The sequence below is a fragment of the Oncorhynchus nerka genome, linkage group LG3 (assembly GCF_034236695.1).
Source record: "Oncorhynchus nerka isolate Pitt River linkage group LG3, Oner_Uvic_2.0, whole genome shotgun sequence".
NCBI classification, from domain to species: Eukaryota; Metazoa; Chordata; class Actinopteri; order Salmoniformes; family Salmonidae; genus Oncorhynchus; species Oncorhynchus nerka.
The window spans coordinates 10,852,972-10,858,283 of record NC_088398.1 but is presented as its reverse complement, the minus strand read 5'-3'; the positions used below and the strand labels follow the sequence as shown (position 1 = coordinate 10,858,283).

The 5,312-nt window shown below is 39.8% G+C and overlaps 1 long non-coding RNA gene across 1 annotated transcript; it reads left to right on the top strand.

Annotated features, from left to right (window-relative positions):
* Positions 1-809: 809 nt before the first annotated feature.
* Positions 810-3,487, top strand: LOC115125544 (uncharacterized). Its single transcript, XR_003862985.2, has 3 exons — positions 810-874; positions 974-1,005; positions 2,494-3,487. It is a non-coding gene; the product is annotated as an uncharacterized LOC115125544 (long non-coding RNA).
* The last annotated feature ends 1,825 nt before the right edge of the window (positions 3,488-5,312 follow it).

Sequence of the window (5,312 nt, the reverse complement as noted above, 5' to 3'; positions counted from 1 at the left end):
GCAAAAGAATGTGCATAAGGAGCTAATATAAAATGAATGGTTTTGTACAACGAACCAGCGCTCTCGTGAATAAACATTTTGACTATTTTAGCTGGGCCTTCGTCTGTTTCATTCAACCAGTATCTTACAAATTATGGGTTGCAGTCCGAGTCGTTTAATTGAATTGGTTTATGAACATTGAGAACATAATTCTCGTGACAATCAGGCGCGTTGTGCGTGAAAGGAGGTGCGAGGATAGGATGAGTGAGTGTTGTAGAGTAGTTAACATGTTGATCTGAAGTAAAAACGTTCCGTTTTAATTGCACAACAAGCCTCCTTGAATTTGTAACACTCCTGCTTCAGGAAGTGATGTCACTGAGTACTGCCCCTATAGGACCTTCTACCTCCACCTGGGATGTGGATGCCTGATGGAGAGCTAAGGGTCAAAACGTTGTTATAATAAAATCATCTGGGAGCATGAGCAGCATGCGTAATGTGCAGTAGCCTATATATCATATATGTATTGGATAACATCACAATCATTTGGTATTTTTTAACTTGGGCTCATAAAATGTATTTAATGTATGGCTCATCAGGCTTAGGTAGCATCAGGCTTGAATATTAGATTAAATCTCTAATCAAATCAAGACGTAGGCCTATTTATATGCTTTTGAATTACACTTCCGGCTTTGGAGAGAAATACTGTATAACCTGGAGAAAAGTGATTTCTTCTCGGGATGGAACAATTGTAAAATACCTGGAAAATATTCAACCCTAGTCCACACTTCAGTCCAGTTGGTGGCAGTAACGCACCTTTAATTTGGTTCCGACTGCAATATCAATCCACTGAAGAAAAGAGTGGGACTTTCTTTGTTCCTTGTTCTCAGAAAATGGGGTACGTGTTAACATAGCATTCCACAAATGTTTAACAAAGTCCATGGATTATTAGAAGCCGATTTCAAAGAGTGTATGTCTCTCTGTCTTTGTCTTTCAGGTTGCACGTGGTCTCCATACCTCTTATTATCAGTAAGTAAAAAAGTGTTACCATATGGTTTGTATGGACTAGTAGTAGGTCCTATATCAAACTTTTACAAATACCCTTTAAATAAATGGCATCCCTCATCAATGATCACAGGTGTACATTGATTAGTGCATTAGTGTGCCTCAAGTTAAAAAATTTGACTACATATTCCACATTTTTTGATGAAAACAAATAATAAATGCCTTAACAAGCCCAGGTAAACATATGTGCTTATAGAAAGTCTACACACTGCTTGGATTACTTCACATTTTATTGTGTTACAAAGTGGAATGAAAATGTATTTAAATGCCTTTTTTTGTCAATGATCTACACAAATTGCTTTTTCGAAGTGAAAGAAAAATTCAAACATTTTTTAAAGATGAATGAAAAATAGAATAGTAATATACCTTCATTAGATAAGTATTCACCCCCCTGAGTATACATGTTAGAAACACCTTTGGAGTCATTACAGCTGTGACTCTTCTTGGGTAAGTATCATAAGAGCAGATTAAGTCAAAACTGTAACTTGGCCACTCAGTACCATTCACTGTCTTCTTGGTAAGCAACTCCAGTATATATTTGGCATCGTGTTGTTGGTTATTGTCCTGCTGAAAGGTGAATTCCTCTCCCAGTGTCTGGTGTAAAGTGGACTGATGCAGGTTTTCCTCTAGGATTTTTTTGCCTGTGCTTAGCTCCATCCTGTTTCTTTGCATCCTGAAAAACTCCCCAGTATTTCCCGATGTCAAGCATACCCATATCATGATGCAGCCACCACCATACTTGAAAATAAGGAAGCCGTTAAACAGTGATGTTTTATATTTGCTCCAAACATTGAGGCCAAAAAGTGTATTCCTTTGTTGTGATTTGCTGCAGTATTACTTTAGTGCCTTGTTGCACACATATGGATGTTTTGGAATACTTGTATTCTGTATATATTTTTTTCTTCACTAACATCCCTAAGCAGTTTCCTTCCTGTCCTGCAGATCAGTTCAGAAGCACGACTGTATCTTTGATGTGTCTGGGTGGTTTAATACATAATCTAAAGCATAATTATTAACTTAACCATGCTTAAAGATATATTTATTCTCTTATGTGTTATTGTTAACCATCTACTAATCACTGCCCTTCTTTAGGAGGCTTTTGAAAAGCTCCCTGGTCTTTGTAGTTTAATCTGTGCTTGAAATTCAATACTTGACAGAAGTACCTTACATGCTGACCAGACCGCGTGCGTGCGTCTGCGTGCGCATGTTAATTTTGTCCCCCCCCCACACCAGACGTGATTAAGACACGCAGGTTGAAATATCAAAACAAACTCTGAACCAATTATATTAATTTGGAGACAGGTCGATGAGCAAACATTTATGGCAATTTAGCTAGCTAGCTTGCTGTTGCTAGCTAAATTGCAACAATTTAATGATCTATTATTAATTATTACCAATACCATTCTCTCTTCCACATCATTCTTCTCTCTTTCCACCTATTCCATATATCAGTGATATCATCGGTGCTAACTACAACCAGTCTACAACCCAGAGAAGTGGCAGCTCCGGGCAGTGACTTCACCCTTAGCTGCTCTTTTCCTTCATCTAAAAACCTGAATCTCAACCACCTGGTCATCAACTGGCAGCGTGAAGAATCCGAGATGGTCCACAGCTATTACCATGGGAGAGGTCAGCTAGAAAGACAGAGTGTTGTTTACAAGGGACTCATCTGTTTGAAGACCAGCTCGCTGTGGGAAATGCCTCACTTACACTGAGTGGTGTGCAGCCGAGTGACCAGGGTCAATACACCTGTGATGTGACAGATGAACAGGCTAGCACCCAGGAAAAGCTGCTAGTTTTAGTTGCAGGTAAGTTCCATTGTTGCTGCGTGTTTCTTTTGGTGAACAATTTTATTTATTTATTCTTTATATATTTTTTTGTATTTCACCCCCTTTTTCTCCCCAATTCCGATCTTGTCTCATTGCTGCAACTCCCTAATGGGCTTGGGAGGCAAAAGTCAAGTCATGCGTCCCCCGAAACATGACCCACCACACCTTGCTTCTTAACACCCGCCCTGACGGGTGTTCACCTGACGACCGAGGTCAGCCTGCAGGCTCCTGGTCCGCCACAAGGAGTTGCAAGAGCGTAAGAGCCAAGTAATGTCCCCTTGGCTCTAAACATATCCAGGTGTTAGAATGGCCAAGTCAAAGTCCAGACCTGAATCCAATCGAGAATCTGTGGAAAAGAACTGAAAACTGCTGTTCACAAATGCTCTCCATCCAACCTCACTGAGCTCGAGCTGTTTTGCAAGGAGGAATGGGAAAAAATGTCAGTCTCTCGATGTGCAAAACTGATAGAGACATACCCCAAGCGACTTACAGCTGTAATCGCAGCAAAAGGTGGCGCTACAAAGTATTAATTTAAGGGGGCTGAATAATTTTGCACGCCCAATTTTTCAGTTTTTGATTTGTTAAAAAAGTTTGAAATATCCAATAAATGTCCTTCCACTTCATGATTGTATCCCACTTGTTGTTGATTCTTCACAAAAAAATACAGTTTTATATCTTTATGTTTGAAGCCTGAAATGTGGCAAAAGGTCGCAAAGTTCAAGGGGGCCGAATACTTTCGCAAGGTACTGTAGGTCACTGTATGGACTTGGAACCTGTTTTGCATCAAATCTTACAAGTGGTGTCCATTACGATCGATGACAATGTTTAAAATGAATTAGCTGATGGTATGGGTTCTTTGATGAATTAAATATTTTCTCCCAGACATTCGCTCAATCAATAGTCTTATCATTGACAGCGAATCCTATACCCATGTTTTAATGCTTTAAACATTTGAAAAATGTTTCTCCTTTTAGTAATTGAAGATGACAGTAAATACATAACCTCTGGACAAGAATGTAAAAATCCACACTATCATCGGGTGCCTTCCCAAACTTGTACCCAATGGGACCCCACAGGCACAAGCGCTGACCGCAGTCTAAGATATAGAAAGAATGACGACCCTGGCAAATCAAAACGTAAGGACACCCTCTGAGTTGAATATATCCCCTAGGTTATGGACCCCTTTTGCAGACCAGGCTCAATTGGTTTACTACTGGAAGTAATAGCCTTGTTATGCCACAGAGGTGTATGGAGATGCCATTTCCAGTTACCACCTAGAACCCTTCTCAACCTTCCTAAAATTCTCAATTGAATTAGAAATAATAGGACCAAAATACAATATTCTTATTAGATATATCAGAAATGAACGCATCCTGTAGTCTATTAGGTGAAACAAGTTCTTCCTCAATAGTTCTCCAGGAGACTGATGCAGACTGATCAAACCATGATCTAAGTGGGCGTAACTGGTGGTCAATACTCAAATTTGGTCATGCAAGTCCACCATTACACTTCTTTCATTGTAACACCTCAAACCTGATCTTTGGATGCTTGCGATTCCAAAGGGATTCACATATAAATGTATCAATCATTCCGCAATAACCTAGTGATGGAGGGAGTGGAAGCAACGCTAGTTTTATAAGGAAGCATGCAACTTCTCCCAAATGGTTAGATCTCGTTAAATTTGATCATAATTCCAATTCAGCAGACAGTGCAGAGATGTTTGTGTACTATAATAAGTGAACTGAGTTTGCATAGGAATTGTTGAGGGAAAGTGACACTTTCGTGGGCGCTTCATTAAGCAACATTAATGCTGATTACGTCCGTTATTGTATCTCAGACACCCAGACAGCAACTTGAGTTCTTCAAATGTAGATAATAAAGATGGGATTGAATTATGAATATCTGTCATATATAGTAGGATATCATCCGCATATAGTGATATTATATGAGTGGATCATTTAAGCAGTATAGGAGAAGAAATTACATTCTGCCTTAGATGTTTGGCTAAAGGCTCTAGTGACAGAATGAATAATGTTGGGGATAGACCATCACCTTGTCTACACCCCTGAAGAATAGGGAACAGACTTGAGTGTATGCCATTAGTAGACACCATGGCAACAGTATTAGCATATAACACACGAACATGTAGATATATTTTTTTCAGAAACCTAATTTTGTTGCTGCATCTTTATAATGAAACTTAAATGGTGACAACTGACCTTACAAAAGTATTTATAATATCTCAATCCAGCCCCTTATGATGATACCAGGCTATCCGTCTAAGCCACTTGTGATGGCTTCATTGTCACCCTCCCTGCCTCTCAGGGGTATCCCCAGCCAGAGGTACCATGGGAAGGTGTGATGGGCAATGACATCACCACTATGGAGTTGGACAGCAGGGGGCGCTATGAGCTGGAGAGTGAAGTGACCCTGAGGCTGAAC